Raw genomic sequence first — 15,441 nt, forward strand, 5'->3', positions numbered from 1 at the left:
TCACTCCTCCTTTTAATATGAATCAGGTTGTATCTTTAGTATGGCTTTTTGAAGATGATCCTGCTGATTTTTGTGAACACTACTCAGCCTGTTCTCCACAGGCGATTGCTGAGTGCATTGTGTCTGCTCAGTCTTTTGTTGGACAGGGAGGCTTAAAATGTCAGTTTGTACAACCTATACTTTCAGCATGGTCTGACATGGTGCAATCAGCCCCAGCCAAACAATCCACCTCTGCCATCAGATATGAGCCTACCCAAATGTAAGAAAGCCTGGAGCAAAAAGAAAGGAGAACATAGGCTAAGGGCGGGCATGACATGGTTAACTGTGGACTGGACATTGGTGAGTGGGCGGTGCTTTGCAGAGACTGAGAGGGGAGGAGCAGAGTTAATGTGTAGAGTGGGCGGCCCTCCCCTCCTCAGTCTGCGGGGAGAAACAAGCTTGAGAACATGGTGGCCGTGGAGGAGCTGTTCGCTCGGCTGCGGGCCGAATCGGCATCCCAGGGACCCGGATGGCTGGAGGTGAGGCTGGCGGCGGCGCTGGGTGAGGTACCCCCGGCGGCTGAGCGGGACAGTCAGGTGACGGCGCGAGCGCGGCGATCGCGACCGCCGGCTCGCTTTTCGCCGGACCCCCTCCCCCCCTCGCTGGGACTCGTGGCTATGGAAGTAGAGACTGCAGGGCTCACTCGGGCCCGCCCGCGGGGCCTGCGGCGGGGGGAGGCGCTGTGAGACGTGGCACTGGCCCTGGTCGGATGGGGTGTGGTACTGGCAGTTCTAAGCTGGATGCTGGCATGGGCAGGAGGCCCAAGACTGTGCGGGGGGGCCCCAGCTCCAGGCCTTGAGACGGCGGGGGCGGGGCTGGCAAGGGTGACGCTCCGGGAAGATGGCCGCTGGGCTCAGGGGACATTCAGCAAGTGGCACTCCTGGGGTGGATGGACGGCAGGTGCCCCCTGCAGTGGGACGGGGGGCTGTGGCGGACGGAGGGGAGATGGCGGCTGCAGGCAGTGGTCTTGGTCGGCACTGTGAGTGGAGGCGAGCTGGCCCAGGCAAGTCTTTGCGGAAGTCGGCGGGCGGATCTGGCGTGCTGCAGAAGAACAGGAAGCTCCGCAGATCCCCGGCATCCAGTGACGATTCCGCTGGAGGGCAGTTGGCGAGCGAGGCGGAGTTGGCGGACGTCCGCTCGGAGGGAGAGCTGTCGCAGTCAGAGGACGAGGGGCAGCAAGGACTTCCAGCAGCGGTGGACTCGGGACCCTCGGCTGGTGGGACTCCATCCAGGCACTGCAGTGAGTCTGCTTCTGTCTTTTCTGTTATGCCTTGTACTGTGGGGGGTAATGCGGGGGTGGGGCAGGGCTGCACGGGGCGGTCAGCGGGGACCGCGCCCAATGCTCCGGCCACGGTGGTCTCGGATCGCGCAGCGGCGGATGTGGGGTTACGGGGTTTTTTGGCGGGTTTGAAGGAGCTGGTCCATCGGTTTGAGCCAGGCGGGGGTGGGGAACAGGCCCCAGCGGCGGCGTGGGTGGTCCCGGGCTCGGGGGGTCCAGCGGTGGTGGCTGTGGAGCCGGCGGCACCTGCCAGCGCGGTGGCTGGGGTGGCCAAGGGGCAGAAAAAACGCCCGCGGAGGGGGCTGCTGCGGAGACCACCAAAAAACAGGACTTGGCGGATACGGCGAAATGCGAGGTTTATGTGTGCTTCAAGGGGCCCCTCGGGGCTCATCTGAAGCCTGAGATACGTGAGAAGATATGGAAAGGGGAGTACGTCGAGATCTTCGCCCTTCTGCCGCTGGAGAAGTTCAACCTGGATAGGGTGAAGCCGGAGGATCACAAGAAGGAGGACGAGGAGAAGCAGAGGTATAGGCTCATTCCCAGGACGTTTACTAATTGGTTACAGGCGTTTGCTATTTTGGCTAGTGTGATAGGGGAGAAGAACCCGGAACACTGCTCGGCGCTGTTTTGCTACTTGGATGCCGTGGGAGAGGCCTACAGGGTTTACGGGGGAAAGGCTTGGTTGCGTTACGAAGAGCAATTTCGTCAGCGGAGGCCTTTTCGCCCATCCTTGAGATGGGATCATAAGGATATCAGCTTATGGATGCGCCTTATGACCTCGGCGAGGTAGACTAGTCAGTTTTTTCCAGGTGGGGCCGGTGGGTCCACTAACCCCGGACAATCGGCCACAAGGAAAAAGGGGATGTGTTGGCAGTTCAATGAAGGGTCTTTTGGGTTCGGAGGGTCATACAAGTACAAGCACGAATGTTCTGGCTGCGGCGGGGGTCATCCCTCGTCCCGCTGTTTCAAACAGGGAAAAGGCAAGTCCAGTGATGCTGTTGGAAAAGGGGACAACACTGGTGAAAGTGGGAAAGATGCTGCCTTTTCTCGATGGGTATCCAGATCGGGAGGCGGCGCAGTTGCTGGCCTGGGGGTTTACGGAGGGTTTTCATATCCCGACGCAACTGGGTGAGATGCCCCCGTTGGCACGCAATTTGCGATCGGCGTTATTACACGCCGGGGTGGTATCTGCAAAACTGGAGAAGGAGGTGTCGTTGGGGCGCATGAGTGGCCCCTTCACTATCGCGCCCATTACGAATTTGGTGGTGTCGCCCTTGGGTGTGGTGCCCAAGAAAGAGCCTAACAAATTTAGGCTCATTCATCATCTCTCGTATCCAAAAGGGGGATCGGTGAATGACGCTATTGACCCGGAGATCTGCGCGGTTTCTTATACATCCTTTGACGCGGCAGTTTTTTTGGGTCAGGAAGTATGGGAAGGGAGCATTGATGGCAAAGACCGATATTGAATCGGCTTTCCGTTTGCTCCCGGTCCATCCGGACAGCTTCCGACTGCTGGGTTGTCATTGGCAGGAGGAATTCTACGTCGATAGATGCCTTCCCATGGGGTGTTCCATATCGTGTGCGCTGTTTGAAAGATTCAGTTCATTCCTTGAGTGGGTGGTGTTGGACGTCGCTGGACTGAATTCGATAATACATTATTTGGACGACTTCCTCTGCTTGGGCCCGCCTGCTTCGGAGTTGTGCGCAATACTGTTGGCTACGTTGGAACATGTTGCGGAGAAGTTTGGAGTCCCCTTGGCACCGGACAAGACGGAGGGCCCGCAGACGGTGTTGAGCTTCTTGGGCATTGTGTTGGATTCCGAGAAGATGGAATGTAGGCTGCCAGAGGAGAAGTTGAGGGCGCTCCAAGCGGAGATTCGTGGGATGATAGGATTACGCAAGGTGCAACTTAGGCCGTTACAATCGCTGCTGGGTAAATTTAACTTTGCATGTCGCATACTGCCAATGGGGAGGGTGTTCTGCCGACGGCTGTCGGCCAGTACCGCTGGGGCCACCTCGCCCAAGCCCTATGTGCGCTTGGTGAAGGCACATAGGGATGATCTGGCGACATGGCACGCGTTCCTGGCTAAATTCAACGGCAGGGCGTGGTGGATGTCGGGCCCTGTCAGCAACTTTGACCTGGAGCTGTACACGGATGCAGCGGGGGCAGCGGGTTTCGGTGCCTTTTTCCAGGGGAAATGGAGCGCAGGGCCTTGGCTGGATTCGTGGAAAGCAGCGGGCCTGGTTAAAAACATGTTGCTGTTGGAACTGTTTCCGGTGGTCTTGGTTGTGGAATTGTGGGGCGAGGCTTTCCGGAATTTGAAGGTGCGGTTTCATGGGGACAACTTGGGGGTGGTGCAAGTGATCAACAAGGTGTCGGCGGCGTTGCCGCCGGTGGTCAAGTTGCTCAGGCACCTCGTACTGCGCTGCTTACAGTTAAATGTTTTTATTTATGCTGTTCATCTTCCGGGTGTGGAGAACGAAATCGCTGATGCTTTGTCACGCTTCCAGTGGGACAGGATTCGGGAGTTGGCACCGGGGGCAGAATGGCTGTGGAGGATTGTCTTGGACGAGTAGCGGGCTGCATACGACGGTCGGTGAGCGAGACGACGTGGTCAGCATACACCAAGGTGTGGGAGGAATGGGCTGCCTTCATGCAGCAGGTCTCGGAAGTTCAGGAGGAATGGGACCTGCGTTTTAATGGTTATCTATTTTGTTTCCAGGAATTTCGAAGCTGGGGTGTCGGTATCCGTGTCCAGGCTTAATAAAAAGTTGTCTGGGCTGCCATTCTGGTTCAAGTTTAGTGGTTTGCCGGACGCAACAAAGGATTTTTGGGTCAGACATGAAGGGTTACAGGCGTTCTCACGTCAGGAGCGATTCCAGGCGCCCGGTTTCGTTCGAGCTTTTGGGCAGGTTGTTGGCGCAATTACAGGGTACATGTTCATCGCCATACGAGGTGGTCTTGTTCAGAGCAGCGTTTGCTTTGGCATTTTTTGGGGCTTTGCGGGTTAGCGAACTGGTTAGTCCATCGCGGAGCCGGCAGGGAGGTTTGGGCTGGGATGTGGTGGTGTGTGAGGGAGACAGGTCCATCCTGGTATGCCGCTCAAAAACGGATCAGCGGGGCAAGGGTAAGACGGTGCAGGTGTTTTCCTTGCCCGGTTCGCCTTTGTGCCCTATTGGGTTGGTGCGAAGTTTTTTGGCGGTGCGCCCGGCGGTAAGGGGGTCGTTTTTGGTACATCAGGATGGACAGTCTCTCTCGAGATTCCAGTTTACAGCGTTTTTTAGGCGGTGCTTGGTGGCGTTGGGATTGGGGGATCAGAAGTTTTCCTCACATTCATTCCGCATAGGGGCGGCCACGGAGACGGTCAGGTGGGGGTTGGATGAGGCGGCGGTGAAGCGAATTGTGAATCCAGGCGGTTCCAGTTGTATGTCCGCCCACATTTATTAGTTGCGTAAAGTGCCTGTGGGGGTAGGAGTCTACGGGTGTGTTTTCTTTTTTGATTTGTTGGCTTATGTTCTATATTGATGTTTGGGGTTATGTTTTTCTTCTCTTTCTTTCTTACAGGCGGCCGGCCGGGCGTGGTGTGGATAGTAGGCCACTCCTATGTTTGTTGGGGGGCTAGACGGGGTGATGCCCGCCCGGAGGGTCGGCAACTTGGTTTTTCTAGGCAAGAGGCAGTTATCAGATGGCTGGGGGTGCCAGGCATGCTGTGGGGCAGGGCGGTGTCGGAAGTACAGCGTTTTGCACGCTGGGACAGGCCTCCGGATGTGCTGGTGCTGCACGTTGGGGGCAATGACCTAGGTGGGAAGGCTATGCTGGATTTAGTCAAGGAAATCAAGTTTGATTTTTGGCAGCTCCGCCTTGCTTTTCCACACATGATCATTGTGTGGTCTGACATGGTGGCCAGAACAGCATGGAGGTTTGCGAGATCGGTGGATAAGATTAACAGGGCCAGGAAGAAAGTAAACAAGGAGGTTAGTGGTTTTGTCGTCAGGAATGGGGGGTTTGGCTATACGGCACCTGGAATTAGAAGTGGATACATGGCGCTACTTGAAGAAGGACAGGGTCCACCTTAACGATGTGGGGACTGATTATGGTCCCTGGGGATTCAGCATGGGATCCAGCGAGCTTTGAGGGTTTGGCAGGGCGTGCAAGGGTAAGGTGTTGCCCTTGCGTGCTATGGCATGTTGTTGGTCTGTGAGGATGAAGTATTTACCCCAGGGATGGAAGAGTTCGGGGCCTATCGGTGGTATAGTACCCGTCGGTGGTGATACAGCTAACGGTAGTTTAGCTAAAGTTGGTGATCAGGTGCACTGTGGTCAGTGTTTGGCCTCTGAGCTAGTTTGTCAGCTTGAGGTCCATTATAGTTTGGGTACCGCAGTGCCGTAATGGTTGATGGTGATTGGTGGGTTATCCTAAGCCAAAGAAAAAACAAAAGTTTTTCCCAACCAAAATTATCTTACCATTAACCCAACCTGCCTCCACACCCACCAATCTGTTCCAGCCCGGAGTGCCAGAGCCAGAGTTCCAGCCCGGAGTGCCAGAGCCAGAGTTCCAGCCCGGAGTGCCAGAGCCAGAGTTCCAGCCCGGAGTGCCAGAGCCAGAGTTCCAGCCCGGAGTGCCAGAGCCAGCTTTCCAGTCTGATGTCCCGGCCTTCCAGTCTGATGCCTTCCAGTCTGATGTCCCGGCCTTCCAGTCTGATGCCTTCCAGTCTGATGTCCCGGCCTTCCAGTCTGATGCCTTCCAGTCTGATGTCCCGGCTTTCCAGTCTGATGCCTTCCAGTCTGATGTCCCGGCCTTCCAGTCTGATGCCTTCCAGTCTGATGCCTTCCAGTCTGATGTCCCGGCCTTCCAGTCTGATGCCTTCCAGTCTGATGTCCCGGCCTTCCAGTCTGATGCCTTCCAGTCTGATGTCCCGGCCTTCCAGTCTGATGCCTTCCAGTCTGATGCCCCGGCCTTCCAGTCTGATGCCTTCCAGTCTGATGTCCCGGCCTTCCAGTCTGATGTCCCGGCCTTCCAGTCTGATGCCTTTCAGTCTGATGTCCCGGCCTTCCAGTCTGATGCCTTCCAGTCTGATGTCCCGGCCTTCCAGTCTGATGTCCCGGCCTTCCAGTCTGATGCCTTCCAGTCTGATGTCCCGGCCTTCCAGTCTGATGCCTTCCAGTCTGATGTCCTGGCCTTCCAGTCTGATGCCTTCCAGTCTGATGTCCCGGCCTTCCAGTCTGATGCCTTCCAGTCTGATATCCCGGCCTTCCAGTGGGATGTCCCGGCCTTCCAGTCTGATGCCTTCCAGTGTGATGTCCCAGCCTTCCAGTCTGATGCCTTCCAGTGTGATGTCCTGGCCTTCCAGTCTGATGCCTTCCAGTGTGATGTCCCAGCCTTCCAGTCTGATGCCTTCCAGTGTGATGTCCCAGCCTTCCAGTCTGATGCCTTCCAGTGTGATGTCCTGGCCTTCCAGTCTGATGACCCGGCCTTCCAGTCTGATGCCTACCAGTCTGATGTCCCGGCCTTCCAGTCTGATGCCTTCCAGTCTGATGTCCCGGCCTTCCAGTCTGATGCCTTCCAGTCTGATGTCCCGGCCTTCCAGTCTGATGCCTTCCAGTCTGATGCCTTCCAGTCTGATGTCCCGGCCTTCCAGTCTGATGCCTTCCAGTCTGATGTCCCGGCCTTCCAGTCTGATGCCTTCCAGTCTGATGTCCCGGCCTTCCAGTCTGATGCCTTCCAGTCTGATGTCCCGGCCTTCCAGCCTGATGCCTTCCAGTCTGATGTCCCGGCCTTCCAGTCTGATGCCTTTCAGTCTGATGTCCCGGCCTTCCAGTCTGATGCCTTTCAGTCTGATGTCCCGGCCTTCCAGTCCGATGCCTTCCAGTCGGATGTCCCGGCCTTCCAGTCCGATGCCTTCCAGTCTGATGTCCCGGCCTTCCAGTCCGATGCCTTCCAGTCTGATGTCCCGGCCTTCCAGTCCGATGCCTTCCAGTCTGATGTCCCGGCCTTCCAGTCCGATGCCTTCCAGTCTGATGTCCCGGCCTTCCAGTCCGATGCCTTCCAGTCTGATGTCCCGGCCTTCCAGTCCAATGCCTTCCAGTCTGATGTCCCGGCCTTCCAGTCCGGTGCCATCCAGTCTGATGTGCCTGCTTTCCAGCCTGACGTGCCACTGCATGCCTTCCAGCCTGACCTAAATTTTATTTTTTTGAATAGCACAATAGAAGAACAGTATCTAAAGTGTGTATCTCACATGTACAGATATGCAGGAAACACTGCAAAATATTTTTTGGACCTAAACTAACAGACAGATAAAAGTTATCTTTTCTCTGGCACTGGGTCCAGGGCAGTGTAAAAAGATTGTGCACTGCACCCACACAAGAAAATCAAGGTAGATCGCTGAGTAATTAGATCTCTGAATAAGGACTCCTATCTAATTCTCTCCCTCAAAGCAGCAGCAGCAACCTTTCCCTACACTATCTAAAGCAGAGTGACGGGCTGTGCTGTGTGCCTCTAGCTTAACCTGCTCAACCCTACTTATAGCCACTAGATGGAGCTGAAGTTCATAGGCAATCAATGTAATAAGCAAAATCCAGTTAAAATTTGTCAAGAATGGACCAATGTATCCCTATGTGTCATTTTCACCACCTTAGATTAAGAATACTGTACACCTGCTGTTCCCAATTAATGACACCTCTTTTTCTTTATCCTTTCCTATGCCAGGCTGAAAATGGGAATCAGCCGCTAATGAAATGTCTGATCACTCAAGCATTGCTTGTACCTGAAAGCTTTGATAAAGCTTTGTCACTTCATTATTATTCATATCCTTTTCTCAGGTCAGACACTCCCCCTTATTATTTCTATATATTATATCCCCCCCCCCAGAACAACATATTCTTATTATTTCTATATATATTATACCCCCCCCCCCCCGGGACCAACATATTCTTATTATTTCTATATATTATACCCTAGCTATCTGAGAGAGAGTGTTGCATGCGCCACCCGTTTTTAGGGTAGGAAACATGTAACATGTTCCTCCTCCTGCAGCCGCTCAGCGATCCGAACCCCACACTAGCAACCTTTGTGACTGTCAACTTGTAGTTCTATCATGGTGCTGTTGAGCGCTGTGGTAATTCATTGATTCTTGCTGTCAGTGCACCTGGCTGTACTTTGACAGCTTACTCTGACAGTCTGCGGAAGTCCTGCATGGCACCAGTGATCTGCTGATCGCTGGTGCAACACTTTCCAGGCTCCTAAACAAAAAATAGTAAATGCACATATTTTTTTAGCTGCAAAAAAGGTGAACTTATCCTTGAAGGAGTACTGGACCCAAAGATAAATGTGATCTTGTGAAATTATTAGTCTTGGGAGGCAGCTCTCTAACAAACAGCCTTATCGATCCCTGGAATGATCCAAAGAAAGTGTGAAGGATGAAAGCACTGCAAATCTATTAATGGTATAGTTAAAAAGTCTTTATTAACCAGGATAAAGAAAAGTCAGGTATATTACCTAGTGATTTTTTTATCAAGATTAATAAAAAAAAAAAAAATAATAATAAATTATTGGACCATTTGTAGACTTGTGGCACACTCATCTTGCACACTTTCATTAACCACTTGCTTACTGGGCACTTAAACACCCTTCCTGACCAGACCAATTTTCAGCTTTTGGTGCTCTCACGCTTTGAATGACAATTACTCAGTCATGCAACACTGTACCCAAATGAATTTTGTGTCCTTTTTTTTCCCACAAATAGAGCTTTCTTTTGGTGGTATTTGATCACCTCTGGGGTTTTTATTTTTTGCGCTATAAATGAAAAAAGACCGAAAATTTTGAAAAAAAATGCATATTTCTTTGTTTCTGTGATAAAATTTTGCAAATTATAATTTTTTTTTTCATAAATTTTGGCCACAATTTATACTGCTACATATCTTTGGTAAAAATAACCCAAATTAGTGGATATTATTTGGTCTTTGTGAAAGTTAGAGAGTCTACAAGCTGTGGTGCGAATCACACAAAATTGATCACATCTGATGTACTGGTGGCCTATCTCGCTTCTTGTGACCCGCACAAGTCAGGAAAGTACAAATACCCCCCAAATGACCCCTTTTTTGAAAGTAGACATTCCAAGGTATTTACTAAGATGCATGGTGAGGTTTTTGATGTTGTCATCTTTTTCCCACAATTCTTTGCAAAAAATTCTTTTCTCACAAAATGTTCAATGTAGTAGGTTATTTCTCTCACATGGCATGTGTATACCACAAATGACACCCCAAAATACGTTCTGCTACTCCTTCTGAGTATTACGATACCAAATGTGTGAGACTTTTACACAGCCTGGCCACATACAGAGGCCCAATATTGAAATAGCACCATCAGGCGTTCTAGGAGCATAAATTACACATTTCATTTCTCAACCACCTATTACATTTTTGAAGGCCCTGGAGCACCAGAACAATGGAAATGCCCACAAAGTGACCCCATTTTGGAAAGCTAACACCCCAACATATAATCTATAAGGCATAATGAGTCGTTTGAATGGTTCATTTTTTTTCCAGAAGTTTTGGGAAAATGTGGAAAAGAAATGAAAACGCATTTTTTTTACGCAAAGTTGTCCATTTATAAGATATTTCCAACACATAGCATGTACATAGCAAAAATGACACCCCAAAATATGTTCTACTACTCCTCCTGAGTATAACGATACCAAATGTGTGAGACTTTTACACAGCCTGGCCACATACAGAGGCACCATCAGGCGTTCTAGGAGCATAAATTACACATCTTATTTCTCAACCACCTATTACAGTTTTGAAGGCCCTGGAGCACCGGGACAATGGAAATGCCCACAAAGTGACCCCACGTGGCACTGACAACACGTGGCACTGACAACACGTGGCACTGACAGATGGCACTGGAGGCAGATGGCACTGGAGGCAGATGGGGCTGACAGATGGGGCTGGCAGATGTCGCTGACAGATGGCACTGGGGCTGGCACTGGCAGATGGTGCTGGCTATTTGCTCTGGCTAATTGCTCTGGCAAATGGGGCTGGCAGATGGCACTGCGGCTGGCAGATGGCGCTGGCAGGTGGCACTGGCGCTGGCAGGTGGCACTGGCACTGGCGGCACTGGGGCTGAAGGCACTGGGGCTGACGGCACTGGGGCTAACGGATGGCACTGGCGCTGGCAGGTGGCACTGGCGCTGGCAGGTGGCACTGGCAGGTGGCACTGGCAGGTGGCACTGGCGGCACTGGGGCTGACGGATGGCACTGGCGCTGGCAGGTGGCACTGGTGCTGGCAGGTGGCACTGGCAGGTGGCACTGGCGGCACTGGCACTGGCGGCACTGGTGGTGGCAGGTGGCACTGGCGGCACTGGCACTGGCGGCACTGGGGCTGACGGATGGCACTGGCGCTGGCAGGTGGCACTGGCGCTGGCAGGTGGCACTGGCGCTGGCAGGTGGCACTGGCACTGGCGGCACTGATGGCACTGGGGCTGACGGCACTGGGGCTGACGGCACTGGGGCTGACGGATGGCACTGACGCTGGCAAGTGGCACTGGTGCTGGCAGGTGGCACTGGCGGCACTGGGGCTGACGGCACTGGTGGCACTGGGGCTGTCGGATGGCACTGGGGCTGTCGGATGGCACTGGGGCTGACGGATGGCACTGGCGCTGGCAGGTGGCACTGGCGCTGACGGCACTGGGGCTGACGGCAGGCACTGGCGCTGGCACTGGCGCTGGCAGGTGGCACTGGCGGCACTGGCACTACTGGCAGATGGCACTGGGCTGACAGATGGCACTGGGCTGACAGATGGCACTGGGCTGACAGATGGCATTGGCACTGGGGCTGACAGATGGCACTGGGGCTGACAGATGGCACTGGCACTGGGGCTGACAGATGGCACTGGGGCTGACAGATGGCACTGGGGCTGACTTACAGATCGCTCTCCCTCCTCACACGCTGTCTCTGTGTGAGGAGGGAGAGACACGGCAATGGGAGATGATCTCATATGTTTACATATCAGATCATCTCCCATTGGCAGCTGCGATCGCGCTGTGAACGGCCGCTTTGATTGGCCGTTGACGGCGATCTGTATTTACCTGTCTCCGGGAGACACGGCGAATACAAAACTTCCGCAATGTGCGCCCCCGTCGGCGCGCATTGCGGAAGTAAACACAAGGCCGTCCAGGGACGGCCAGGCGAAGGAACCCGCCTGCTCTAAGGCCGTCATTCGGCTATAGGGCAGGCGGGAGGTGGTTAAATAGAGAGCGTTATCAGAACTCAGGCAGAAATGTCGCACGTAGACAGTAAGGGGAAGCATTGGACCCGAGAAGGGGATAGGAATACAAATACAGTTCTTCCCCTCCCAACTCAGAAATCCCCACCCTAGGAAGTAAAGAAAGAAGCACCACGGATAGTAACAGTTTCATGACCACATACAAACAATAAAAAAAGTGTTTATTTCCCAATTTTTTAAAAATAGACATAGAAGTATGCAAAGGGAATTTACCAGGTACCATTTTGCCGTTGGGTTGAAGTTGCGTTTACTTTTACTTTAAATTAGGCCTGGGATAGGTTTCCCTTCTGTCTCACTGGACTCATTATATAGCAAATTTCATGCCACGCTAGTCATCCTATTCAGGGAGGAAACTCACCAGCTACCAGATTGCTAGACAAGCAAAAAAAAAACATTCAGTTACTTCTACTACACCGCTTCCTCACCGAGTGGACCAGAAAGGCATCAGTCCACCACAGTTCCCTCATTGGGAAAGGAGATTCTGCATCTTTTCAGCCAGTGAAAGATAGACACCATAGGATAATGTGGGTAAGCGTTCCATTTGGCGATCTGGTTTCTGGCGAGTTGCTGTCAGCAACAAAATCACTAGTCCGCCCTAAACCCAACAGATCAGCCGAAAAGAGCTCCCTGACCTTTCACCTCCTTTTTTTGGTGTAGTAGCCCCAGTAGACATGCGCTCCCCTCAGTAACCTTATCCTGTTTCTGGATTTTTCTTTTACATAAGGCGCAATATTCACATCTTGGAATTTAAACCATTAAACTTAAATAATAGGTGCATCCATTAAAGGGGTTGTAAAGCCTCAATGTTATCCGCCTTAATGAAGATGTAAATCCTTCTGAGCTGCAGCTCCCCCCAGACCCCCCCCCCCCTTTTTCTTGCCTGAGCCCGATCTGGTCCAGCGATGTGCAAAAGAACAGCATCTCCAGCTGCTGTCTCTCTCTCCTCATTGGACAGATTGATAGTAGTAGTGGCTCCCACTGCTGTCAATCAAATCCAGGGATGAGTCCCGCTGTCAATGGACGCAGAAGCAGGATTTAGGAGCAAGCCCACACAGAGGCCCCCAGGGAAAGTGGCTTGCATACCTTCCAACTTTCTGAACCTGGAATATCGGCCAGTGAGCCAATAAGGAGAGAGCAGGGACTGAGTCACGCTCTGTGTGTGAATGGACACAGAGCCTGGCTCAGAAGCAAGCTTGCTTGAGTGTCTCCATAGCAAAAGACTTGCTATTGGGGGCACTCGGCAGGGGGGAGGAGCCAGGACTGCTGGCAGGGCACCCCAGAAGAAGAGGATCCGGGGTGCTCTGTGGAAAAATGATTGCACAGAGCAGGTAAGTATAGGCATGTTTCTTTTTTTATTAAAAAGAAACAAGGGTTTACAAGTATTTTTTTATTTTATTTATTTCAGGTACTTCTATAGCACCATCAATATACGCAGCGCATTACATATATATTGTACACTCACATCAGTCCCTTCCCTCAAGGAGCTTACAATGTAAGGTCCCTAACTCAGATTCATACATACACATAGGGCCAATTTAGACAGAATCCAGTGAACCTACCTGCATGTCTTTGGAGTGTGGGAGTACCCAGAAGAAACCCACACAGACACATGAAGAAACGAACTCCAGGCAGATAGTGTTGCGGTTTTGAGCCGGCAACCCTAGTGCTGCTAGGTGGAAGTGCATTTGCTGCAACTTCAATAGTTTATTTGACCCTTTGTTCACAGCCATTACAGCCAATAAGAGCTGAATGTAACAAGCACATGGCTGAAAAAATAAAATATACGCTTTCTATGCGCTGTGCTTTAACAATGTATTACCTTTTTATGTAATATTTGCATTTCTTAATTTTGATGCAGGAGGTTACATGAGGTACAGGTCCTGTAGGGATGTCATTACACCAGTGATGGTGAACCTTGGCTCCCCAGATGTTTTGGAACTACATTTCCCATGATGCTCAGCTATACTGCAGAGTGCATGAACATCCCAAAATAGTGTCAAAGGTGTCCGATATGTCCGCCGCAATTTCACAGTCACGATAAAAATCGTAGATCGCCGCCATTACTAGTAAAAAAAAATAAAAAATAAAAATACCATAAATCTATCCCCTCTTTTGTATAAAAATATGTAGAAGAATACATATCGGCCTAAACTGAGGAAAAAAATAGTTTTTTACATTTTTTTTATTTGGGATATTTATTATAGCAAAAGTATACAAAGATATTTATTATAGCAAAAAGTAAAAAATAATGTTTTTTTTTTTCAAACTTGATGCTCTTCTTTTGTTTATAGCGCAAAAAAAAACAACAAAAAAAAACCACAGAGGTGATCAAATACCAGCAAAAGAAATCTCTATTTGTGGGGAAAAAAATTATATAAGTTTAATTTGGGTACAGTGTTGCATAACTACACAATTGTCATTCAAAATGTTACAGCGCTGAAAAACTGAAAATTGCCCTGCGCAAGAAGGGGGTGAAAATGCCCTGTATTGAAGTGGTTAAAAATTGTTTTGTGCCACAAAAATGAATGTTTCTGCCATTGGTCATTTTTGAAGTTATTGCATATTCATTTTTAGATTATGTGACCTCAAGCCTAACCCAATTTGCACCCCATGTTATTAAAATGTAAAAACAAAGATAGAGAGCCCGGAGCAAAAGTAATAAAAGTTCTCAGCGCAGGGCGAGCATGACGGGGTTAACTAGTGGGGTGAAGAGAGAGGATTTGTGTAGGGAAAGGAGGAGATTGGAGCAGGGCTGGAGAGGGCGGAGCAGAAGGCAGCTAGAGGGGGGAGTGGTTTCTTCTCAGTTCATTCTGGCCACGAGGAGCGAGCTTGCAGGATGGCTGGGGTGGAAGCACTGTTTGCTAGGCTGCATGCGGAAGCGGCGTCCAGGGGACCTGGATGGCTGGAGGAGAGGCTCTCCGCGGCGCTGGGAGGAGGTACTCCGGCAGCTGGGTCGGCAGGGGATAGAGCGGTGCGAGCGCGGCATTCCAGGCCACCGGCTCGCTTTTCACCTGACCCCCCTTCCCCCTTGCTTCCCTCTGCTAGTGGGCGGCATGGTAGGGCCTGCTCGGGGCCGCCGGCAAAGCGTGCGGCGGTGCACGCGGTCTGCTCGCAACAGCAGCATGTCAGGGGGCCTGTGAGGGACGGCAGTGGCAGATCCGTGGCGGCAGCTGGGCCCAGCAGGGGGACTGGCAGAAGGAAAGAGGCCCTGGCTTCTGGCCTGGAGTCAGTGGGGGCAGGGCTTGGACTTGGAGGTACTGGGAGGATGGCTGCCAGGACTGCAGGGACTGCAGCTGGAGGGCTTCATATCAGGGATGGACAGCTGGGGGCAGCAGGTGGGCTAAATGTCATTGATGGACAGCAGGCGGCAGCAGGCGGGCTTCATGTCAGTGATGGACGGCAGGCAGCAGCCGGCGGGTTTCATGGCAGGGCTGGGCTTCAGACAGCAGCTGGCGGTGGCAGTGGGCGGCGCAGTGGGCTGGCACAGGCTGGGCCAGGAAAAGCTCAGAAGAAGTCCGTGGGTGGGTCCAGCGCGCTGTGGAAGAAGGTGGCGAACTGTGGATCCCCGGCAGCCAGTGACGTTCCCAGGACGTTTACGAACTGGATGCAGGCATTCGCGATCATGGCGAGTGTGATTGGGGAGAAAAACCCGGAACACTGCTTGGCCCTGTTTTGCTACCTGGACGCCGTGGGAGAGGCATACAGAGTTTACGGGGGAACAGCGTGGCTGCGGTATGATGAACAATTCTAGGCAGCGTAGGGCAATCCGCCCGTCCTTGCGGTGGGACCACAAGGACATAAGTCTTTGGATGCGCCTGATGACTTCAGCGAGACCGGTGAG

This window comes from Lithobates pipiens, unplaced genomic scaffold, assembly GCF_037356315.1.
Source record: "Lithobates pipiens isolate NorthernLeopardFrog02 unplaced genomic scaffold, aLitPip1_a1.2 Scaffold_19, whole genome shotgun sequence".
In the NCBI taxonomy this organism is placed as follows: domain Eukaryota; kingdom Metazoa; phylum Chordata; class Amphibia; order Anura; family Ranidae; genus Lithobates; species Lithobates pipiens.